The sequence below is a fragment of the Panthera tigris genome, chromosome C1 (genome assembly GCF_018350195.1).
Source record: "Panthera tigris isolate Pti1 chromosome C1, P.tigris_Pti1_mat1.1, whole genome shotgun sequence".
Lineage (NCBI taxonomy): Eukaryota > Metazoa > Chordata > Mammalia > Carnivora > Felidae > Panthera > Panthera tigris.
The window spans coordinates 196,972,608-196,999,777 of record NC_056667.1 but is presented as its reverse complement, the minus strand read 5'-3'; the positions used below and the strand labels follow the sequence as shown (position 1 = coordinate 196,999,777).

General features: G+C 35.2%; 1 protein-coding gene and 1 pseudogene across 2 annotated transcripts in view; both read right to left on the bottom strand.

Annotated features, from left to right (window-relative positions):
* Window positions 1-27,170, bottom strand: part of SPAG16 (sperm associated antigen 16) — a 1,018,955-nt gene that overhangs the window by 394,522 nt on the left and 597,263 nt on the right. The gene's annotated exons all lie outside the window — the stretch shown is intronic.
* On the bottom strand, window positions 13,073-13,166 carry LOC122241574 (annotated as a pseudogene).

Here is a 27,170-nt window from a genome sequence, read left to right as displayed (position 1 = left end):
ATGTGAAGATGTAGTAAATATGATCCATAATCAAGATAAAATCTCAGTAATAGAGATTCTAAGATGAATCAAATGTTGATTATAGAAGACAAAAAAGACTTCAACCATCTATTATAAATGTTTAAGGATAAAAAGACACAGTTACAATGCATGTGTAAATAAAGAATCTCAGAAGATAAATGGAGGGGTGCCTGGGTGGCTCCGTTGGTTCAGTGATTGACTCTTAATTTCGGCTAAGGTCATGATCCCACAGTTTGTAAGATCAAGCCCCGTGTTGGGCTCTGCACTGACAATGTGGGTCCTGTTTGGGATTCTCTCTCTCCCTCCCTCTCTCTGTTCTTCCCCTGTTTGTGTCCTCTCTTTCTCTCTCTCAAAATAAATAAACTTAAAAAAAGTGGAAACTATAAAAAAGAAGCACAGGGAGGAATTAATAAGTACAGTATGTGAAATAAAAATATCATTGATCTTTTGCAAATGATGATCAAAGATCATTTGCAAAATGGATATTACAGAAAAAAGGATAGGTGGGCTTGAATGCAGATTAACAGAAATTATCTAATTTGAATAACAGAGTAAAAATATAGTATATAGTAAAATATAGATATAGTAAATATCTATATCACAGATCAGTCATCAGTAGGGAAATATCACATAGTCTAATGGATAAATAATGGGTTTCCAGAGTGGGGTGGAGAGTAGGAGAATGAGAGGAGTAGCACATTTCTGAAGAAATAATAACTACAAAATTCCCCAATTTGATGAAAAATACCAATATACAGATCCAAGAAACTCAACAGAGTCCAAGAGAGTTAATAACAGAACATACCTAAGCATTTCATAGTCAAATTGCTAAAAGGAAAATATAAAACAAAAATCCTTAAATGGCTATAGATAAAAGAAACACAACATGTAGGAAACAATGGTATACATGGCAACTTACTTCTCAGCAGAAAAAAATAGAGACACAATATAATAGAACACATTTAAGGGCTGAAAATCCAATAATCAGTTAAAAATACCTTCCATAATGAGGATGAAATAAATTTTCAGATAAATGAAAGCTGAGAAAATTCAGCACCAGTAAATCTTTCCTATAAGAAATGCTAAAAAGAAGTTATTCACACTGAATGAAAATGGCACCTGATGGAAACATGTATATGGAGAAAATAATGCTGGCATTGGCTACTTGGAGTCTTTTGTGGTTCCATACAAATTTTAGGATTGTTCTAGCTCTGTGAAAACTGCTAGTATTTTGAAAAAATTTTTTAACGTTCTTATATTTATTTTTGAGACAGAGAGAGACAGAGCATGAACGGGGGAGGGTCAGAGAGAGGGAGACACATATTCTGAAACAGGCTCCAGGCTCTGAGCTGTCAGCATAGAGCCCGACGCAGGGCTTGAACTCACGGACCGCGAGATCATGACCTGAGCCGAAGTCGGCCGCTTAACTGACTGAGCCACCCAGGCGCCCCGAAAACTGCTAGTATTTTGATAAGGGACTGCATTAAATGTGTAGATAGCTTTGGGCAGTACAGGCTTTTTTTTTTTTTTTTTTTTTTTTTTTTTGACAGAGAGAGAGAAGAAAGTAGGGTTTGGGGAAGGGCAAAGGGAGAGGGATAGAGAATCTTAAGCAGCCTCCACACCCAGCAGGGAGCCCTACATCAAGCTCAGGAGCTATGTAAATACATGCTTTTAGAAAGGAGATGTATGTGTTAAAGGTATAGCAATTTTTTGAAAAATGTTTCTTCATTTATTTTGAGAGGGAGGGAGAGAGAGAGAAAGAGAGAGAGAGAGAGAGAGAGAGAGAGAGAGCGCATGAGCAGGAGAGAGTGGCAGAGAGAGAGGGAGAATCTTAAGCAGACTCCATGCTCAGTGCAGAACCTAATGTAGGGCTTGATCCCATGACCATGAGATCGTGACCTGAGCTGAAACTGGGATTTGGACACTCACCTGACTGAGCAACACAGGTGCCCTAGGGTAGCATAGACATCTTAATAATATTCGTTATTCCAATCCATGAGCATGGGATGTTTTTCCACTTCTTTATGTACTCATCAATTTCCTTCATAAGTATTCTATAGTTTTTAGAGTATAGATATTTTACCTCTTTGGTTAGGTTGATTCCTAGGTATCTTATGGTTTTTGTACAATTATAAATGGGATTGATTCCTTGATTTCTCTTTCTACTGCTTCATTATTGGTGTATCGAAATGCAACAGATTTCCGTAAGTTGCTTTTAAAATTCAACACCCCTAAAATAAATAATACAGTTAAGAAATGGGCAGAAGACATGAACAGACATTTTCCAAAGACATCCAGGTGGCTAACAGACCCATGAAAAGATGTTAAACATCACTTATCATCAGAGAAAGACAAATCGAAACCACGGTGAGATTATCACCTCACACAGGACACAAAAGATACTGGCAAGGACATGGAGAAAAGGGAACCCTCTTACATAGCTGATGGGAATACAAACTGGTACAGCCACTCTGGAAAACAGTATAGTGATTCTTCAAAAAAGTTAAAAATAGAACTATCTGATGACCCAGAAATTGCATTACTAGGCATTTTCCCAAAGGACATGAAAATACTGATTCGAAGGGGCACATGCACCCCGATGTTTATAGCAGCATTTCAACAAGAGCCAAATTATGGAAAGAGCCCAAATGTCGATCAACTGATGAATGGAGAAAGAAGATGTGGTGTATATATGTGTGTGTGTATGTATGTATGTACATATATTACCCAGTACATGTACCTGTACACACATTACTCAGTCATCAAAAAGGATGAAATCTTGCCATTTGCAATGATGTGCATAGATCTAGAATGTATTATGTTAAGCAAAATAAGTCAGAGAAAAACAAATACCATACGATTTCACTCATATATGGAATTTAAGAAACAAAACAGAGGAACACAGGGGACAGGGAAAAAAAGAGAGAGAGAGAGAGACAGCCATAAGAGATTCTTAACTATAGAGAACAAACTGAGGGTTGATTAACGGAGGGAAGTGGGTGGCGGATGGGCTACATTGTTGATGGGTATTAAGGAGGACACTTATTGTGATGAGTACTGGGTGTATATGTAAGTAACGAATCACTAAATTTTACACCTGAAACCAATTTTACCATATTTAACTAACTAGAATTTAAATGAATTTAGATTTAAACAAAACTTGAAAAGAAAAAGATAAAAGAAAGAAGAACAGATAATATGTGGTTATAGAAACCAGAACAGTATTTGCTAGAGGGAGTAGGCACTGATTAAATAAAGACACAAGGAAACTTTCTGTGGTCACAGAAATCGTCTATATCTGCATTAGTTTCAAAGTTATATACATTTGTTAAAATTCATCTAATTGAACGGTTAATAACTATTCATTGCACTGGATGGATATATTACCTCAACTAAACAACTAAAAATAAATATGGCTTGCCAGAATACTTTTTCCCTCTACCTTCACTCCCCTGATATTTATGGCATTGTAAATATTCTAGAATATATATTGCTGTGAATAACTGAATATTTATAGTGATCCTATTCTCTTATCAAGTATGTTTCTCATACAAGCATGGATCAAGTACATGCATCTTCATAGATGGACAGAGAATCTTTAATATTTAAAATAGCTATACCATTGGGGCACCACACTGAGCAGAGAGCCTGCTTAAGATTCTCCTTCTCTCTGCCTCTCCCCCCTCCCCCCGCTCTCTCTTAAAATAAATAAACATTTAAAAAATAGTTATACCATTAGCATATACATCTTTTCCTTTCTAAAGGTATGTATTTACATAGCTCCTGGGAGGTCTTTCATGTTTAATTAAAAGGAAGTAAACAGGAAAGAAAACATAAAAAATAAAAATCCACAAGAGATTTAATGAACACAATACAAGTGAGAGAAAACACAATCGATACAGATGAATGCATAAGAAAGAAACAGCATGAACAATATATAAAACAATGATTAATATTTCTAACCTATCAAATGTTAGTGAATAGATTTATATCTGTGACAAAATTAAGATTATTATTTGTAAGTAGTTCATTAGTTGTAACTTTTTAGAAGACTATTTACTAAAGAGAAAAATTCTGAATATGATATTTTTAATTGAAGCATTTCAACTTACAAAGAATTATGCTTTTAACTTAAAAGTATCTTTTAACAGATATAATTTTCCACTAAACTAAAAAGTCTATTCCAAAATTTGGTAGTATTTTTAAAAGCAAACGCAACAGTATTACAAATATGATTATATCTGGTTCATCCTAACAAAGATATAACAAATATACGTACACAGAAAATGTATTGTTCTAATATGTGTCCTTGCATATACACACTATAGGTAAAATACTGTGCATGTCTAGAATTTATATTCAGCCTTTGTTGTTCATTAAAACCCAATTCATTTATTTAGGAGTCTATTCATATATGGTGTTGGGATAGAGGGAGCAATTTCTCAATGATATAGCTCACATAGTTTCCCAAATGAAAAGGAAAAGCTGGGTCTTCACATAGCTTAACAGAAGAAAGAACTGCTGAAGGGGGAAAGAAATCTGCTCACGAGCCACTGGTTTAAGGTGTGGGGCATTCCAGGCAGACAGGCTGCAAGAGCCGGCTTGTGAGAGATTAATTAGCTGCCAGAGCAGGGAGTTCCATTCAAAATTTCTTTGCAAGGTGAAAATGGACTAAAGTGATGGAGCATGACAGCACCACAAGGGATGGAAATGATTTGTACACTTCCATCAAAAACATAAACACTGAAGCCTGATGCAATTTTCTCTCTGTTGCCCTGTCGGCTGTTTTCCTAACATTTTTGTAGGAAGAAGTTAGTTCATAAGCAATGGCTCTTTATTAACTCACCTCCTGCTTTTCCTTTATTTCCTCTTTTCCCTTGATTTAATTTATTATTCTGGTAAGTGAATGATGAATATTTTTCTGAATTTTCAGCTCATTATAAAACAAAGTTATCTACTCTTCTAGAGCAGATACATTTTCACTTAAAACGTATTTCCCATACATATGCTAACATACAAGATGACAACATTTTAACATAGTTTCTCTTCATGAGGCATTAAATTTTAGGAGTTTTATTTTCTTTGGTGTGTTTGTTTTAACACTATTAATATTGAATATACAATTGCACCTTTAAAACTTCAAGCTTGTATGAATTTACAGATCAACAAAATATTAAGACAAGCATGGAACATTTACAAAAAAGCAGCACAATATATATCTCTGAAGATAAAAGCTAAAAAAAGTCTATTCTTGTTTTGAAAAAGAGGATTAGCATTCATTACCTTATTAATACTTAGTAATACCTGGATTTTAAATAGTGTTTATATAATTGAGTCAACCTGCAATAATAAAATTTATCACTAGGCTTAGCCAATAATTCTTTGTGAAATACCTAAATCTAAGAATCCAACATGAACATTAGTGAAACCTATTTAAATCCTCATACTGTAATTCATAGCATCCAGTTCACTGAGGGATTCCTCCCCACCCTGGTTTATTTTTAAAAGTTTATACATAAGCTATTTTAAGACCCACCAGAATTAGCATCTCAGCAAGGCAAAATCCTCAAGTGACATCCAAAATTTGACTTCAAAAGTTAACAACACTTTAATAATGAGAGCCTTTTGTTTTATATTACTGTAAATTATATAAAATCCATCATGCAATAGTTTCCTTGTGACCATGGAATTCAGTTGAACATTTAGTAGAGAGAGTGATTTTTAAACAAAATCTATCCGGGAGTCTTCCATAAGCCCTATCTTTTTTTTTTTTTTTTTTTCCCCAACTTTTTTTTTTTTTTTTTTTTTTTAATTGTTGGGACAGAGAGAGACAGAGCATGAACGGGGGAGGGGCAGAGAGAGAGGGAGACACAGAATCGGAAACAGGCTCCAGGCTCCGAGCCATCAGCCCAGAGCCTGACACGGGGCTCGAACTCACGGACCGCGAGATCGTGACCTGGCTGAAGTCGGACGCTTAACCGACTGCGCCACCCAGGCGCCCCCATAAGCCCTATCTTAAAGTTCACCATAACCTATCATGACATAACAAACTATCATGTAGTTTGAGTATCTCACCCAGGAAGGCTCATGAATAGGCCACAGCTTCGAAACTATAAAATTTCTTGGCCAAAACCCTTGGCAATAAACATACAATCTGAGCCTCACCCCCAAATAGTAATAAAATTCCACTCCGTATGTGTAAACATAGGGCAGATTCTTGGTAAGCTCAAAATATTTGGAATACAGCCAGGATTTAGGGAATAGAAGCAAAAGGTGAATAAATTAAATAACTATAGTAGAGCTGGGATTCACTCAGAGTACTCTCAAGTCCTCACTCAGATTTTCTGATCAGTCAACTGACCTGTTTTTGCAAAAAGCAGGGTTTTGCAAAGGGAGAGGGTTAAGAGGCTGGAGGGCACAACTGGTAACAGTGAGGAAAAAGTAGATGCTTGGCAGTTTATACCAGTAAACTGGATAATGGAAAAACTAAAATAAAAAGACCAAATATTGAAATGACATCTTGGGGCAAATTAATAAAGGCAAAAGCAAATAATTCTGTATATTCCAACAGCCCCTACATTTAAAATTGTAGTTTAAACACACCTGTTGAGTGCTAACTATCCTAAGCATTTTGCATGTGTAAACAGCACTGTGAATACCATTGGCCCTATCTATTCACAGATTCTGGATTTGTGAACTGTCTACTCACTAACATGTATTTATAACACCCAAATCAATGCTTTCGTAGACATTCATAGATATAGACATGCACAGAGTGGCAAAAAATTTCAAGTCACAGGATGTGACATTGCACGCTGAGGTCAAGCTAAGTAAAACTCTGCCTTCTTGTTCCAGCTCTCCTACTGTAAGCAGTGTCCTTTTGCGGTCTACTTAGTTCCGTGGTTTTAATTTTTTTTTTCACAGTTTTGTGCTTTTTTGTGGTGATTTTTGTGGCTTTGCTGTTTAAAGTGCCTCCCCAGTGCAGTGTTGTCTGGTGTCTGTAAGTGCGTGAAAGCTGTAAGATCACTTATACAGAAAATGGTTAGACAAACTTTGTTCATATGTCAGCAAATAGTGCTTTTTGACTATAATTTCAGTGTGAATGAATCAACACATATTAAATAATGCATCTTTAAACAGAAACACACACAAAACTAGGTTAAATATTGATTAATTGACAAATTAACTTGCAGGAAACTAACCCTGTATTTCTTCTGGGCACAATGTTTCCATATTCACTAATCCGGTGTTTTTGGTGATTTTATAAAATATAACAATCTTGAATAAGAAGAACCAACTACACTTATAATTTATCCAGTTTAAAGATAAGGAAACCAAAGTATACAAAGTCTAGATAACTTGCTCAATATCACACATGTACTTAGTGATGGAGGTAGGATTATTCTTCCCAAACAGTTGGCTTAATACCATGTACTTTTAACCACTATCTACACAATCTTCTACACTGCCTATCATAATGTCAAGTGAGGGCTTTGGGTTATCAGCCAGTGATGAAATTTTGCTTTGCAGGTAGAAAAATGCAACATTCATTTTAGGAGGATTTTCATTAAGAAATAGTTACTATTTAAAATGTTTCAGTGCTATTTAAAGTGTTTCAATAAAGGTGAAATGTTTATTGCCTATAAAATTAATTTGTATTAACCCATACTCCACAGTACCAAATAAATCAACTTTTATGAATTAGAAACATTAGAAACACATAAAACAAAAGTTATGTGGTCTGATACAGTGGCCCATTGCAGTTGACTTATGTTGCTTTATAAGATAGTGGTTTATATATTTTCCTAATTCCACATTCAGTGATTTCACTTGGGTCATTTGAAATTGGTCATGGTGGTAGTATTTATACCATGGAAATTGGCAAATGCTACACACCAGAGCCTACGTTTTTCTGAAAGTAGGTTTATAAACACACACTGCTTGGGTGCCTGGGTGGCTCAGTTGGTTAAGTGTCTGACTTTAGCTCAGGTCATGATCTTGTGGTTCATGAGTTCAAGTCCAGCATTGGGCTCTGGACACACACACACACACACACACACACACACACACACTGCCTGATGTGATGATCCTTGGTTTAGCCAGAGTTTTCCTTTCAAATATATATGAATTACTTAAAGATTTCTTTAAAATTTTTTTTAATCTTTATTTATTTTTGAGAGACAGAGTGTGAGCAAGGGAGGAGCAGAGAGAGAAGGAGACACAGAATCCGAAGCAGGCTCCAGGCCCTGAGCTGTTAGCACAGAGCCCAGTGCAGGACTGAGCCACCCAGGCGTCCCTAAAGTTTTCTTTAAAATCCCAGTTATCATCTGATTGCCTGTACTGAGTTTCCTTGGCATTTCTTATTTTATTTATTTTGTTTTGTCTTTTGTTTATGTTTTAATCCAGCACATGATACTCATAAGAGTAAGAATGAACATGAGAATGAATATAACTGCCGAAGTTCTTTTTATTTATTTACTTAATTTTTAAATTTAATTTATTTGAGAAAGAGAGATTGAAAGTGCATGTGCAAATGTGAGCAGGGTGAGGGGCAGGGAGAGAGAGGAGAGAGAATCCCAAGCAGCCTTGACACTGTCATTGCAGAACCCGATGTGGGGCTCATTCCCACGAATTGTGAGATCATCACCTGAGCCGAAGTCAAGAGTCGAATGTTCAACCGACTGAACCACCCAGGTGCCCCAGTGCCGCTGTTCTTACGGATGCAGTAATAAACTACTTCTTCAGTAAATACCTGAACTCTCCCTTTACTTTCAGGGCACAGGTTTGTTCCCTGCCATCCATACCTTCTAGGTCATTTGGTACCTACTAACCAATCTAAACTGATTCAAATATTGCCCATGAATAGTATTACAAAGGACAGAAAGAATTAGAAATAAAATGTCCCATTACTGAGTTGACTCTCATGGTCTGGGATTCTCAAAGTTAACAGACTAAGTAAAATAATTACTTCTGCTTTAGAACCTATGTCTTATGAGGCGGAATGAGGGAAGCCAACCCCTCGTGTGCCTGAGACTCAGACCTGAATAAGAAAGAGTGAAAGCTTATACACTTCAATCATATGGTGCTGCTTTTGTATCTTCTGTAGTTAGGTCAGTTTTTTAAAGAACTTTTGCTTCTACAAATTCTATGACTTAAAAGTATTAAATGTCTTTTTTATATTCAAAAATGGTCAGGACAGTTGTTTTGAAGTGTATCTTTAAGAATAATTTAAACAAAAAGGGAAATAAATTAGCTTCAAAGATGATTGCAAGTGACTCACTGTTGACTATAAGCTTATCAACAGATTTAACATTAAATACTTGAAATCCAAAAACCACTTCTGAAATCATCTGTTTAACTTCTCAATACTTATATATATATATAAACAAAGTATAGTTGATGTACCATGTTATATTTGTTTCAAGTGTACAACATAGAGATTTGAAAATTCTGTACATTACTCAGTGCTCAGCACAATAAATGTTGTCATCATGTCACTAGACATTATTACAATATTATTGATTATATTTCCTGTGCTGCACTTTTCATCTCTACAACTTATTTATTTTATAACTGAAAGTCTGTACCTCGTAATCTACCTATTTTGTCCATCCCTTATACCTTCCTCACTACCAACCATGTTTGTTCTCTGTATTTATGAGTCCATTTCTATTTTTTGTTTGTTCATTTATTTTGTACTTTAGATTCCACATATAAGCAAAATCATATGGTAATTGTCATTCTCTGTTTGAATTATTTCACTTAGCATAGTATCTTCTAGGTCCATCCATGCTGTGCCATGTTGTTGCAAATGCAAAAATCTCATTTTTTAAGCTTTTTAAAAAATGTTTATTTATTTTTGAGAGAGAGAGAGAGTGAGAGCAGGTGAGGGGCAGAGAGAGAGGGAGACATAGAATCTGAAGCAGGTCTAAGCTTGGAGCTGTCAGCACAGAGCTCAATGTGGGGCTTGAACTCACGAACTGTGAGATCATGACCTGAGCCGAAGTTGATGCTTAACCCACTGAGCCACCCAGGCACCCTGATCACATTAATTTTTTTATGATTGAGTAATTTTCCTGTGTGTGTGTGTGTGTGTGTGTGTGTGTGTGTGTGTGTGTGTGTTTAGCATAGGCATAGGCAGTAATCTCTAGGACATCAGCTTTAGCAACATATTTGTAGATAAAACAAAAGCAAAAATATACTATTGGGACTACACCAAAATAAAAAGCTTTTGCACAGTGAAGGAACTATCAATAAAAGAAAAAAGCAACCTAATAAATGGGAAAAGATCATTTACAAATGATATATCTGATAAGGAGTTAATATCCAAAATATATAAAGAACTTAACTCAACACCGAAAAACCAAATAATTTGATTAAAAAATGGGCAGAGGACCTAAACAGACTTTTGCAAAGATGACATACAGATAGCCAACAGGCACATGAAAAAAATGCTCATCAGCACTAATCATCAGGGAATGCAAATCAAAACCACAATGAGATATCACCTTGCACTAATCAGAATGCTGGTACCAAAAAGATAGTAAGTAACAAGTGTTGGAGAGAAATGTGGAGAAAAGAGAAGCCTAGTGTATTGTTGGTGGGAATGTAAATTGGCAAAACCACCATAGGAAACAGTATAGAGGTTCCTCAAAATATTAAAAATAGAAGTACTATATGATCCAGTAATCCCACTACTGGGTATTTACCCTCCAAAAAACCACTAATTCACAAAGATATATGCACCCCTATGTTTATTACAGCATTATTTGCAATCACGGAGATGTGGAAGAAACCTGTGTCCATGGATAGATTAATGGATACAAAATATTTTAATATAATATAATCACAAGTAACCACACTAATACATTTGAATCTTATACCTGTTTTCCAGGACAACAGGTCTTGGAAGAGATTTGTGTCAGAAACCAGATATCAGTAATGAGAAAAGTTAGTGGCAAAAAGCAAGACTTCTAGACACAGAAGCTTTGCTCTAGGAGAGTAGGAATCCCAGCAAGAAAAACAGAAAGTAGACAAAGAAGGGCTGAAATGAGAGGAAAAAAACCTTAGATTATCCAAGGATTGGATGTTTGAGAAAAGAGATTCAATCCAGCTGTTTCCTTACGTTCAGAGCTTTCATTCAAAGCTTGGTGTCTTGTGACAATAAATGGGTGAAAGATGAACGGACACAGAACACCCATCTGTCACATCATCCTATTCCTTCATAGCACCAATCACTAGGTGAAATTAGGTTGATTGCTTATTCATGTTCTTGAAATCTCTCCCTCCCATCAGTCCTGCCTAAAGTTACATACCCCATGAAGACTCTGGCCTTATCTGGCATGTTTATTGTCTGATAGCAATAACCAGAGGAGGTACTCAATAAATATTTCTAATTATTAATGAAACTGAAGATGTGCATGAACTGTGAAGAGATACCACTACTTCCCAATACTTAATCTTAGTCCAATATCCTTCCCTTTCACCCAAAAATACTGATTATGTTGTTTAAAAATGAACTTACTACACTTATGAGGATTTCAATTACCTTAGGAAAAAAAAGAATTGTATATCAACACAAATGATATAAGAATTATTTCTACCTGAAAACCCATAGAAACTGACGGTATTTTAGTTTTTATTTTTCTCATTAAAAGTAGAATTTAATTAGGCTTAAACTTCTGATCTTAATTCACAAGCTTACCCTTAGGAACAAAAGCTTCTTAAAAGTATTAAATTAATGAATTCTTTGTCACCATCCTTGATGGTATCAATCTAAGGGCCCCATTTTTCCACTGTGAAAGTAAAATGTCAGTAAAAATGATCACTTTTAAATTTTTGAATGAGGATGGAACCATAGGTAAAGACAATATGGTGACATATTGTAAGCCAATCAGGGGACATTAGCTGTGCCACATGTTCAATGCCCCTTGAAACTTTATCCTATTGCTGCTACCAGCTTCTTTTCAGAGTGGCTTGATATGAAATGGTGAAATGAGAAGTTTATTTTTGGAAATTCAGCTCCCCATTAGTCTCTCTGCTATGTATGCCTAACCCTTCTGAGTTGGAAAAAAAAAAACACACAAAAAACCCTCACAACCTCTTATGGTGATACTTCACACAGAGTCATTTTCATTTTCTAAAAGTGAATGGTATGGAACCATCTGTACACTCTCATTCAAGTCCCTGGTGTATCTTATGATTTTCTCCTCTTCTTATTCTTTAATAAATTCTATAACAAGTGAAAGCAAGAGTGAAAGATGGGGATTATTGGCAGAAGTTATGTGAAACTCTAGAAGGAATACAATTAAACCCAGATTGAACTTCCTAAGTCAGGATACGTTTCTTTATTAATATCTTCTCTAGAAATGAAAATACTGGAAATGGTAAACACAATTTAAATAGAGATCATTTTTCTCAATCAGTCCAATTTTTCTGTTTACCTAATGGCCTAAGGATGTTATCCTTTTCCAGACCCCAGAGCTTTCTACCCACCAAACAAGAATATAAAATACATAAAAGCAAAAAAAAAAAAGGCGGGGGGCAAATAGCTTGGGAATAGCTGGAAGGAGAGTCTCCTCATTACTTGACTTTCATTTTAAGTGCCTCTGATTCAATGGCTAAAATATAGCTGTCTTTTTTCAATATCTCTTTATACTGAGTACAGTGACTATACATTCCAGATTTTCCTGACATTGTTGAATTTGTATAATTTTATGATTTTTAATAAGTAAAACATATAATGTCTTAAATGTAATTTACTTTCAATGTATGTAAAATAGTTACATGAATTATTTACAAATCAGACTAAATTTTTTGTCAGGATATAGCAACTAGGTATTTGTTTAAAATTATATTTTGGAATGAATTTTTCTTTATCACCAGTGTGCCTGGTGATATCAAAGCATGAGGCTATTCCTCTATGACATATAATTTATTGAAATATCAATTAACATTTATATTCCTGGTATTTTCCCCCTTATACCTCAGTTTAATCAGGGAGAGAACTTTTGTAATTCCTTGCCTCTACAATGTTGGCTGGACAGAAAGCAGAAACTACCTGGAGTCAAAGGTATTTGTTATCCATTGTAAACTGATAAGAAGAGAAACTACACTTGATCTTAGCCAAAAGGCCGAAAAGCAATGTTTTTGTTATCCATTGTAAAATTTTAACTCCAGCTAGTATCTCTGAAGGGAAGAAGTTGCTGGAAAGCTTCTAAGGAAAATGAGAAAGAGTGAGAGGGGTAGAGATGCTTATCAGGCTCTGTGAGAAGGAAAGAATTTCATACCACTCCATTGCAGTGCCTGGAGAAGGTGGCCACATCCCAGATATGGTCTCATGGCTGATGTGGAAGATTGGGTCATAGGCCCAAGGCTCACTCTTTGTCCAAAAATATTCTATGAATGACACCAAAGTAACATATATCACCACAGAGCTGGGATATTGAGCATCCCAGCAGTAGGCTGATAACCAGTGACTAGAAAAGGCTCCTGATTACTATGGCTGAATAAGGTCCTGGAACCTCACTGCAATTCAAGGGAAGGGATGCACTAAGAATGACTAAGGTAGAATTTCTAGCTACACTTAGGAGAAAGAGTCAACTCCAAATTATCTTGACTTCTAGAAAACAAGGAAATGACATATCTTTTCTACACCTGATTTGTAGGAGGTCCATGTGCAGTATTTATAAATATATTTGTTACATGATTAAAAGTAATTTCATACAGGGGTGCATGGGTGGCTCAGTCCATTTAGTGACTAACTCTTGATTTCGGCTCAGGTCATGACCTCATGGTTCGTGAGTTAGAACCCTGAATTGGGCTCTGCACTGACAGTACGGAGCCTGTTTGGATTCTCTTTCTCCCTCTGTCTTTGCCCCTCCTGCTCTCCCGTTCTCTCTCTCTCTTTCTCTCTCAAAATAAATAAATGAACTTAAAAAAATAATAAAGTAATTTCATACATGTTATTCATGGCAGAAAGAGAAGGAGAAAAGGTGGAGGAGTGAAATGAATCTTTTGTATGCTATAACATGAGTATTTCCATGGCCATCTCAAACTCTGGATCTGTTTTCTCTGACACCTTCATGCTTCCTTAAGGCTTCTCTGGGATGGCACTCCATGGAAATCCACCTGACAATAGTCTATGCTTCTAAGGGTTTTGCCTTTGTTTCTGACACACTTGTAAAGCCCACATTTACACTTAGTGGCTTTTCTACCACTTATTCTTAGGGCAGGCATTGGTGAGCAACCAGTTAATTTAATAAATTAATCCACGCTAATGAAATGAGAAGCATGCCTGAGAAGGCTACTTTTACATAAGCACTCTTCCTCCCATCTTTCTTAAGCCCATTCTACCAGAGCACACTTTTAACAGTTATCTTCTAAATATCATAAAAATACTGTATAAAAACCACAATAAAGCCTTTTCTTTGTTCTACATCCAAAAGGAGTTATTCTAATTGTAGGAATTTTAGTCCACATAAGAAAAAAACATATAAAATAACAAACTGCTGGAAAAATAAGTATTCAAGGTCACACAGGACCTTGTAATAACCTTTAAGTTGTATGATTAAGTGATTGTGTTTAGATCCGTTCTTCATTATGGAAATAATTTAGCTCCTCTGATATCTTTAAACAAAATATATCCATTTTAATTTCTTTTATATTGTAGGTAATATGGAGAGCAAAATTCAGAATAGAAAGAACTTAATAAAAGCAGCCAGGAATGTGTAAGCAAATCAATCTGGTCTGTCTCAGATTAGGTGAACAGAAGCAGATGTTTTAATAGTAGGAATAGTAAATATTTTCTATTTGCACCTTAGTTTTCTAAACAACTTAAGGCAACTTATTGTTTCTGTCTGAAATATCTAAATAATAGCTGAATTAAAAGAGACATAACTTGTAAAAGAACCTCATGTTTGATATGTAACTAACTAGTTAATGACATGTCGATCGTCCATTTGGTCAGAAAGAATTAAATTTCATGGGAATGGTTTGATGTAGCAGATTTAAAAAAATATTTTAAGAATCTGTCTTCTTACCCTCACTTCATTTATTCTACAGCTTCTACCTTGAAGTTCTCTCTTTTCTTCATCATTCACTTACTAGCCCATTAAAATATGTTACCCAATGTGTGTTCTTCACCGTTACTACAATGAATTATGTATTATATTATATATTAGGGCTCACTGCATTTTACTGCCACCTTGATGGCTACTCACACCTCCTCCCATAATACCTCACAAACACTGAATTATATTAATGCTCTTAAAGAAAACTATTCTCTGTAAAAAATACATTAAAATGAGTTTGAAAAAAGGATACATGTTTTTCTTTATGTTTATAACATTACACTAACTTTTGTTAATTTCCATCTGCTGAGATTGCATTAAAAATAATATGTTAGGATCTAAATGTTGTTGGAAAAGTTCTGTAGGACTCTACAGATTATTATAAAGATATATCATCACCTTGGTTATATGACAGAATGTCACCAACCTAAAAAAATGAGGATTATAAACAGAATGACATTTGTATATCCCATCTACCTTGCGCTTTTTACCTCTCATATGTGATATGTTCAAATCAGGGACAGGACTTTTTAGTGAGGACCCATATACAAATACAGTAAAGTGGCCAGCTTAAGATATTAAAAATGCCAGTTTGTTTTATGAGGTTATAAATATGTCCTATCATGTCTTTACATTTTATGACCTCTATTTTATTCCTTGGTAGGTTCACATATGACATATCCAATTATTCATGTCAAAAATTTAAAACTACCAGCATTTCAATAAAGAAGCACAGCTATTATTTTTTTTTTCCTATACTCTACCTTTAGATTCTTAAACAAAATCTGGACTTTATGTGAGGAATCATGGCTTTCCTATTAAACATATCTTTCTTAAAAAATGATATACAAATTTATGGAGTCAGTATTTTTTTCATTTAAAGTTGGATGTCTTCTGCTTTTTGGCTTGGTCCTGGACCTGGACTCAATATGGACTCTACCATATTCAGAATAGAAATTGGGACAGAATGCAGTATAGGCTCTAGGGAAATGCCATTAAGATTATGCTTTAGGGTGTTTAGTTTTGAATGTCTATTTTTCTTAAGAACAACCGCAATCAACAAATTATTTATACTTATGCAAATGACACATTCACAATAATCTTATTAAAATTACTTATGGCTACTCCACTAAATTATATAAATAAGGCAATATCTTCTGCACCATGTGATTGGGCCATTGACCTTGGTGCTTCATTTTCATAAGAGTGAGTCAGAAAAGGCTGATTCACATCAGGCAGTCACTTCCTCACAAATTGCAAAAAATAAATAAATACGCCTTCTATCCATTCTGTCCTTTGGGTGTTAGCAGCAGCTGTTACCTGCAGGGTGTCGTCCTCTGTTAGCTGTCTCTTAGTTTCATGCTGAGCACACTCTTCTGTTTAAATGAGGCAGTGAAGCAGCTCAAACTCTGCTTGCTTCAAGCCAACATGATCTGCTTGTGCTTGTGCCTGTCACTTCTTAGCTCATTATGTTGCTGTTAGTTTTGCTTGAAGTATTTTGTTCATCCTTTGGGTATGGCTACCCTTCTTCAGATAGCCACATAATTGTTTTCTCATTCAGGTGCTATCCATTTTCATTACATGACTGGTCAGCACTACTGAAAGTTGATAAGGATGACTTATATGCCTATTAGACATCTGTATTCTAAGGCCAACTTTAATGCAACTTTGTTTTATCATTTATACGCAGCATCATTTATACACTACATAAATACCAGTTGATGCATATAAGTGTGTCAATTATTCCCAACAAATCTTGATTTCAGGATTAGACCATTAACACTTTGATGTTCAGCTGAATAACTATGAAATTTGTGAACCTACTAGTTGGTATTAGTCTGCTTAATTACATCATATCGTAATTGTTGATTGTATGAGATCTAGTGATTCCTTCAAAAAACAAACATAGTTAAAGCTCTGTCTACTATATTGAAATAAAATTAAAGACAATAATAATTAAAAAATTAATATATTGGCCTAACAGTGAAGGAAAAAAGAAATAGAAAGTAATTTGTAATAAAATAATGTGTTTTAAAAATAATGCAGGGGCGTCTGGGTGGCTCAGTCGGTTAAGCGGCCGACTTCGGCTCAGGTCATGATCTGGCGGTCCGTGAGTTCGAGCCCCGCGTCGGGCTCTGTGCTGACAGCTCAGAGCCTGGAGCCTGTTTCAGATTCTGTGTCTCCCTCTCTCTGACCCTCCCCGTTCATGCTCTGTCTCTCTCTGTCTCAAAAATAAAACGACGTTAAAAAAAAAAATTTAAAAAAAAAATAAATAAATAAAAATAAAAATAATGCACAGGCCCAACTACATTAGGAGACATAATGATGGAGCCAGAAGCTCACACCTATGTATAGAACTACCATGGTAGTCACTGATATAAAAGCAAATTGGTAAGTTGCACCATCTAGGAGACTCACGTTCTAGTGGTCTTGCTCCCACTAAAGAAATTCTGTGCAATGGTAAACAACTCTTGGTAAAGTTCTGATACAAATTTGGCTAAATATTCCCTTGACTTACAAAGTAGTTGCATTCCTAAAAAACAGTATGTACTAAAAACTTTGTAATTGATGTTTTGTGTTTATTTTCAATGTGGAGTTGGATTTATAGCTAAAAATAAAATGTAAAAAGGATATTAACAGTTTTTTTTTTCCTTTCAGCTTCATCAATATACATAGAGACATTGGGAAGTCATGTGGTACACAAAGATTGTTTTCATTGTGCAGGACTGTCTTACTCAGCAAGATGTATGGCAAGCCTGTCTCCACCACTTCATGCCAACTGTGCCCATGAATAAATGAAACAAGAAAAAGCACTCTGAAGTATCAAAATATTCATTTAGGAATGGTACTGTCCACCACCTCAGTGAACCACTGACTTAATGATTACATTGACTTTACCATTTATTCTTACTGCTCAATGCCTTGCTCAGAAAACTTTAAAACCTATCCATAGAAGTTCCAGGAAAGCCTATGTTACATTTATTATTGCTCTCCTTTAAATCACTCTAAAATATAAACTGTTGCAGTTGGGCATGTGATTCATGACTATCCCAGGTCCAGAAGTTGGAGTGTTGAGAGTAGAAATTGGCAAAGCAGCATGAGACAAGTGAGGAGAATCAGGAGGACCAAGATGTGGGAAATATATGGAGTCAAATGAAGAAATGATATATGAGGATGCCAAACCAGAGGGGGGAGCAGGGGAATTTAGAGAAAGAAGCTGGGAAAACCCTCCATCTGCTTCCATCCTTCCTTACAAGGTACTAGAGTTTTCTTGTTTCCATCATTCAAAGTTCCTCATAAAAATTCCATCATAAAAAAGTTCCTCATGTGACAAAATTATAGAGCTATTTAAAAAATTCCATACAGAGTATCTTTTTGAGTGACTTGTCAGAGAAATTATGTATGGACTGACTGCAAAAAAGTGATTAACCTCTCAGCCTTTAACATGGTGTTTCCCCGCAGTTAACTCTAGTATTCTGGCTAAAGGAAATTTATCACCTATATTCAAATAAAGTAATATTCAAATATAAATATAAATCACACTTATAGGTATATTATTTTTATATAATTTGTAATTTGGGACCATATATATTTCTAATTACTCTTAAGGCAAGAGATAAAGATACAAAAATGTAAAAGGGAAGGTACTCAGTTTAGATCAGACATTTTTCTAGTAAACAAAAAGATCACACCATGTAAAATCCTTTTTTTAAATAAGGCAAAAAAAGTAACTCATTAATCATGGGATTCAAAGAAAAAATATATAAAATAAATGGTTCTTCTAACATTCAAGGTATTTTTATTTGCTGACACTATACATTGCTTATAGGACTGTTTAATAACACTTTAAACTGTTGGACTTGGGTTATGAACCAATTCTGCCATTTATATGACTTATAGACAAATCATATACGCCATACATGTATGTATAATCAGTATAAAATGAAAAAAAAAGTCTGAAAGCAATTTGAAAATTGTGAAGGCTGGCTACATATTAATCAATATAATTAATACCCCTTATCTATCAAGGTGGTAGGAGCTTGATTACTCTCTTCAAGAATAATTTTTGCAATCAGTCACATCTGACTTGGACATAGTAGTCCAGATATGACTCTTTTTGTTGGATCAACTAGGAAGAGGTGAGAATTAGTTGGGTCATGTGGAGTAGGTATTTCCATCATGAGTATGCTTAAATGAATTTCTTAAATTGGAACTTTAAAAACAAGAGATTAAACAAAAATTGAAACCATCATGATAAATACACCATGTGATAAAGCAAATGTTGATATAATGCAATTGGCATGTGCTTTTGTTTCCTGAAGACTGGGCTTAATATAGGTCTTATGTTCTGTATGGTGGCCTGGAGGGGATATAGAGAAAAGGGTGAGGAGAGGCAAATAAACATTAAAGAAATATCTCTTGGGAAATGAGAAAACAAAAGGAGGGAGACTATGTCCTCAGTTTCCCCAGGCCCAGTCTGCAGAGGTGGGCCCAGTGAACAAGCACTGACTGGGGAATCATTCTTACTGTCCCAGTAGTATCAGCCCATGATAGAATCTAGAACCATCCCTGTGCCTAGTATGAATTTGGATGCAGCATTCAAACCCATGCAATTGTTGGCATGTTAGCTACATAGCTTTGCCCTGGCTATCTCAAAACCTGTAATAATAGGACATTCTCCTCTCATTTTACAGAATTGAATTATTTGCCTATATTAACAAAATTTTATTCCTGGGAATTGGATAGGAATTGCATTAAAACTGTAAATTTGTGAACAATTTATACTTTATTATACTGAGTCGTCCAAACTATGAACATGGTCTGTCTCTCAATTACTGAGGTTGTCTTGGATTTTTTTTTTTTTTTTGTATTTTGTAGTTTTCAACATACAGATTCTGCACATGTTTGTTTTTTTTGTTTTTTTGTTTGATTTATACCTAGGTATTTCCATTTTTGGAGACATTGTATTTTTTTATATTTTGGTATAATTTTACATTGTTAGGATATAGAAATAAGATTGTTTTTGCATGTTGACCTTGTATTCTGCAACCTAATTGTACTTTATCCCATAAAGTTTGATATTTTGTGCTTTATCCAATTATATTACTTCTAATTCTCCTGTGATTTCTTCTTTGACCTTTGAGTTATTTGAAATGTGGTCTGTAATTTCAAAATATTTGGACATATTTCAGATATTTTTCTGTTATTGATTTCCTTCTAATTCAGTTTTATACAGGAAACATGCTTTGTATGGTTTAAATCATTGAAAATTTATTGATCCTGTCTTATGGCTCAACATGCAGTCTATCTTGGTGATGCTTCATGTATACTTAAAAAGAATGTGTATTCTGCTGTTTTGGGGTAGAATGTCTATAAATCTCAGGAAAATTTTCTTGTTAGTGTTGTTCAAGCTTTCTATACCTTTACTGATTTAATGTGTATTTGTTTTATCAAGTACTCATAGCAATTATTTGTATGGATGACTTTATATTGTATAAAAGGGTTTGAACACCCCTTTGAAACAGCTTAGGAACTTATCCCACTAAATATATATTTGTTTCTTATAGTACAATCATCTCAACTCCCTAGATTTATGATCCCTTCCTTCTCCCATGTCAGTCAGTTACTTCTTGGCAGTGTGACATATATGTATTTAAGATAGAACATTTCCCTTCACCCTGGAAAGTTTTTAATAATCTTCTCAAATTAGTTATAGTTCTTCTGTTATGGCATTAACACAATATTTCTTGATTACATACTGTTGTTAACACCATTTATTATAATTTAAAGACTTTGTGGTTAAAGAACGTGAAAATCTTTTTTAAAACATGTACAGAACTCAATATTATCCCTCTTCACAGTGTCAAATATATGCTTAACTGAGACATTAAATATAGGCCAAGTAGGAAAAACCAGAATTGTCCAGAATTATGATCCTAGACTCAGGCAAAAGAAGGAGAGCTAAAGGTGGGAATATGAGCAGGGGTATGTTAGTCTAGAGTGAGTATTTAGAGAACTCAATCCATAAATATGAGGCACAATTTAACTTGATTTATCAAATATGTTTGTTTTAAGGTTAACTTGATTTTATCAGAATATTAGTCTAAGACTGAAAGCATAGGTAGCATGGACCACTAAACAAGGTACTGGATCCAAAATTCAGCCTGCTTATCTCCTACATGTTTAGCCCCTGAGGTCCCAATATCTATCCAATTCATTTGAGGACGAGGTAGGAAGACAGTGAATGTGGCAGAGAGGTTTCAGAGTTCAGAGCTAGGTGAAAAGGAGTCTGAATATCAAGCTGCAATGCCTAGCATATGGTAGCAGTTTAGACTACACTGAATGAATGATGAATGAATATAATGAATGGCCAATTAAGGCTATCATGACCTTGAACAGATGAAATTTAGGTGTTCTATTTCCTCCCACTGGGATTCCCATACAAAATAAGTATGCTCAGATCTCAGAATCAATTAAAAAAAATACTTTATAAAGTTTAGTTTTATTCCTCTTTTATCATAAAGTAAACTTAAAAAATTTTGGTACTTTCTTAGATTTTTTTTTGTGATACCTAGGGGCAGAAAAAATGACTAGAAAGTATCTTTATTTAACTGGCAATATTAAAGAAAACAAATGCTTAACTATGTTTTATTAAACTGCTATAGTTATATACATAGTCTAAATTATTTTTCCCCAATTTCTCAAGTTGTAATATGGCACAGTTTAAAACCTGTTGTATCGCCTAGGAAATATGAAATTTTGAGCATTTCTTAAATTTAAGGATAATATGAAAATAGATGTTTAGGGAAATTTTTTTCCCAAACAGTGTGACATGTCTCTCACATAGATATTTCTGTCTTTTAAGTATTCTAACAAATGATTTTGTTTCTTTTGTAACCACTCTAGTATTTCATAGGTTTGAAGTTAAGGCACTTTATAAGGTTTTGATTTAATCATTTAGCTAACATATATCATACATTTTCCCATGGATTTCAGTGTACCTCTAAGCTAAGGTGTAAACACATTATAAGATATAGTCTTTTTAAATCATTATATTTAAATGTATGTCAAATAGGGAGGAGGAGCTAAGATGGCCAAGTATTAGGAGGACCCCAAGCTTGCCTCATCCTTTGAACAAAGCTAAATAAATATCAAATAATTCTGAATACCCAAGAAATAAAGCTGAGGATGGACAGAACAAACTGCACAACTAGAGGAAAGAAGAAGTCACATCATGGAAGGTAGGAGGTGTGGAGATGTGGTTTGGGGGAGGAACGAATTGCAGGTGCTCTAAAGGGGAAGGAGCCCTGGTTGTAAAGAGTGTTGTGAGAGAGAGAGAGAGAAAGAGAGAGAGAGAGAGAAGTGCACAGAAGTGCTTTCCTTGTGTACAGGTGATTGCACAAGGAAAACACTTCCCCACAGCCATTGACTGGAAGACAAGAAGGGCTGATTTTCATGAGTTTTGCAACCAGCATGGCTCAAAGACTGGAGTTTTAGAGGTCCATGGCATAACTGGTATAGAGACCTGAGGGCACTGTGGTGCTTCTGTAGAGAAAGCAGGCAGGTAGCCCAGGGACAGAGGATCACTTGGGACTCCATGGGAAAGATGGGAGAGACAGTTCCCCCTTTTTGGAGCACATGTGAGAAAGGTGGCATTGCCTCCCTGAGACAAAGGAACAGGCTGGTACCATTTCCCTCTCCAACTCTTCAGCAAATAGCATTAGCTGCCTAAGCTACTTAACCAAGCTCTGCTTCCCTGTGCTCTGCTGGTACTACTTTTCTCTGGCAAGTGTGCCTAAAAACCAGCACAGCAGGCGTCTCCCCAGAAGACCAGCACAAAGTCCCATACACACCATGTCCACTGACCACAGAGTTATGCAAAGCTTCAATTCTATTGGAAGTAGCATCAGGTCTTTTTTAGCAAGTAGAATAGAGCATACCTAGTTGAAACTCACCACACTCTGGCCAAGGTCCAAATATTCCCACTGCAGGCAAGGAGAAATTCTGCAGAGGAGTGACCTGAGGGATACAGAAGCTAAAACACAGCAGCAGAGTATTTGCAGCATATATCAGAGACACTTCCCAAAGTGCCAGGCCCTGAGCAGTGTATGAACTCTTCTCCATAAAGTCAATTACTCTCAGAGGCAGGAAACATAAGTTTTCCTGACACACAGAAGAAGACAGAGACCTAGAAAAAAGATGGAGGGTTTCATCCCAACAGAAAGAACAAGAAAAGGTCATGGCCAGGGATCTAGCTGAAACATATATAAGTAATATTCCCAGTAAAGAATATAAAGCAACCACCATGAGGATACTTTTGAGAAAAGCATAAAAGATACCAAGGTGTTCCTTACTGCAGAGATAAAAGACCTAAAAACTAATCAGGCCAAAAATGATAAACAATAACTGAGACTTGAAATTGGCTGAATGTAATGACCACAAGGATGGAAGACACAGAAGAATAAGTGATATAGAAGATAAAATTATGGAAAATAGTGAAGTTGCAAAAAAGAGGGAAAACCTTGAATCACAAATGTAGACTTAGGGAACCGAGTAACTCCATAAAGCATAATAACATTAATATTATAGGAGTCCCAGAAAAAGAAAAGAGGGAAAAGGGGGTAGAAAGTTTACTCAAGGAAATTATAGCTGAAAATTTCCCCAATCTGGGGAAGGAAACAGACATTCAAATCCAGGACACACAGAGATCTCCCATCAAAATCAACAAAAACAGGATAACACCACAACATATTGTAGTTAAATTTGAAAAATGTAGTGATAAAAACAAATCCTAAAAGCAGCAAGACAAAAGAAGTCCCTAACTCACAAGGGAAGACCCATAAGCTATTTGCACATCTGTCCACAGAAACTTGGCAGGTCAGAAGGGAGTGGCATGACATATTCAATGTGCTGAATGGGAAAAATATGCAGACAAGAATACTTTATCCAGCAAGGCTGTCATTTGGAATAGAAGGAGAGATAAAGGCTTTCCCAGACAAAAACTAAAGGAGTCTGTGACCATAAACCAGCCCTGCAAGAAATATGAAAGGGGACTCTTTAAGTGGGAACGACCAAAAGTGATGAAGACTAGAAAGGAACACAGAAAGTCTCCACAAACAATAATAAAACAAGTGATAAAATGGCACTAAATTCATATCTATCAAAAATCATTCTGAATATAAATGCACTAAATGCTCCAGTCAAAAGACATAGGGTATCAGAATGGATTAAAAAAAGAAAAAAACAAGTCCCATATATCTTCTGCCTACAAGAGACTCCTTTTAGACCTAATGACACCTGCAGATCAAAAGTGAGGGGATGGTGAAATATTTACCATGCAAATGCACGTCAAAAGAAAGCCAGAGTAGCCATATTTCTATCAGACAAACTAGATTTAAAGCCAAATACAGTAAAAAAATAGATGAAGAAGGGCACTATATGATAATAAAGAGGTCAATCCAACAAGAACATCTAACAATTATAAATATTTATGCCCCCAACTTGAAAGAACCCAAATATATAAAACAATAACAAACATAAAGGAACTCATTGATAATAATACAATAATAGTAGGGGACTTTAACACCCCACTTACAACAATGAACAGATCATCTAAGCAAAAAATCAACAAGGAAATAATGGCTTTGAATGACACCTGGACCAGATGGACTTAACAGATATATTCAGAATATTTGAACCTAAAACAGCAGAATACACATTCTTTTCAAGTGCACATGGGTATTCTCTAGAATAGGTCACAAACTAGGTCATAAATCAGGCCTCAACAAGTACAAAAAGACTGACATATTTTGCATATTTTTCAATCACAACGCTATGAAAATTTAACATCAACTACAAGAAAAGATTTGGAGAGTTCACAAATATATGGAGGCTAAAGAACATCCTACTAAAGAATGAATGGATAAGCCAGGAAATTAAAGAAGAAATAAAAAATATATGGAATAAATTGGAAATGAAAACATGATAATACAAAACCTTTGAGATGCAGCAAAAGCAACCAGTCATAAGAATGAAGTATACAGCAATACAGGCCTACATCAAGAGGCAAGAAAAATCTCAAATACACAACCTAACCTCACACCTAAAGGAGCTAAAAAAAAGAAAAACTAATGAAGATGAAAGCCAGTTGAAGGGGAAAAAAATAAAGAGTAGAGCAGAAGTAAATAATATAGAAACCACACACACAACAACAATAGAAGAGACCAATGAAATCAGGAGCTGATTCTTTGAAAGAATTAATGAAATTGATAAACCTCTGGCCAGACTTATCAAAAAGAAAATAGAAAGGACCCAAATAGATAAAATCAGAGATGAGTGAGGAGAAATGACAACCAACCCCACAGAAATACAAATTAAAAAAAGAGAATATTAGGAAAAATTACATGCCAACAAATTAGGGTACCTGGAAGAAAGGAATAAGTTCCTAGAAATGTAAACTACCAAAACAGAAACAGGAAGAAGTAGAAAACATAGACTGATAACCAGCAAAGAAACTGAATCACTAATCAAAAATCTCCCAACGAACAAAAGTTCAGGACTAGATGGCTTCCCAGGGGAATTCTACCAAACATTTAAAGGACAGTTACTACCTATGCTTACAAAACTATTAGAAAAAAATAGAAATGGAAGGAAAACTTCCAAACACATTATATGAGCTGAGCATTACCCTGATTTCAAAAACAAAGACTCCACTAAAAAAAGAGAACTATAGGCCAATATCCCAGATGAACATGGATGCAAAAATGTTCAAGAAAATATTAGCAAATTGAATCCAATAGTAGATTAAAAGAATCATACATCACAATCAAGCGGGATTTATTCCTGGGCCACAAGGGTGGTTCAATATTCACAAATAAATCAATGTGTTACACCACATTAATAAAAGAAGGGATAAGAACCATATGCACTCTCAATAGATGCAGAAAAAGCATTTGAAAAAGTAACTGCATACATTTTTGATAAAAACTCTCAACAAAGTAGGATTAGAGGGAATACACCTCAATACCATAAAGGCCATATGTGAAAGACCTACAGCTTGTATCATCCTCAAGGAAGGAAAACTGAGAGCTTTTCCTCTATGGTCAGTAAGAAGACAAAGATATTAACTCTCATCCCTACCATTTAACATAGTACCAGAAGGTTCTAGCCTTAACAATCAGAAAACAAAAAGAAACAAAAAGCATCCAATCAGCAAGGAAGAAATCAAGCTTTCACTATTTGCAGATGACATGATACTGTATATAGAACATTCAAAAGACTCCACCAAAAAATTGTTAGAACTGATACATGAATTCATTAAAGTCATAGGATACAAAATCAACGAACAGAAATCTGTTTCATTTCTATACACCAATGAATAAGCAGCAGAAATAGAAATCAAGGAATCCATCCCATTTACAATTGCAACAAAAACTGTAAGATATCTAGGAATAATCTTAAGCAAATATTGTTAAAATGCCTGTACTACCCAAAGCAATCTACACATTTAATGCAATCCCTATCAAAATACCAACAGCATTTTTCACAGAAGTAAAACAAACTATCCTAAAATTTGTATGGAGCCACAAAAGACCTCAAATAGCCAATGCAAGCTTGAAAAAGAAAACCAAAGCTGGAGGCATCACAATTCTGAACTTCAAGTTATATTACAAAGCTGTAGTCATCAAGAAAGTATGGTACTGGCACAAAAACAGACACATAGATCTATGGAACAAAACAGAAAACCCAGAAATGGAGCCACAACTATATGATCAATTAATGTTCAACAAATCGGGAAAGAATATCCAATGGGAAAAAGACAGTCTCTTCAACAAATGGTGTGGGAAAACTGCAACATGTATAAGAATGAAACTGGACCACTTTCTTATACCACACATAAAAATTAAATTCAAAATGTATGAAAGATCTAAATGTGAGACAGGAATCCGTCAAAATCCTAGAGGAGAACACAGGCTGTAACCTCTTTTACTTCAGCTGTAGCAACTTCTTACTAGATACATCTCTTAAGGCAAAGGAAACAAAAACAAAAATGAACTATTGCAACCTCATCAAGATAAA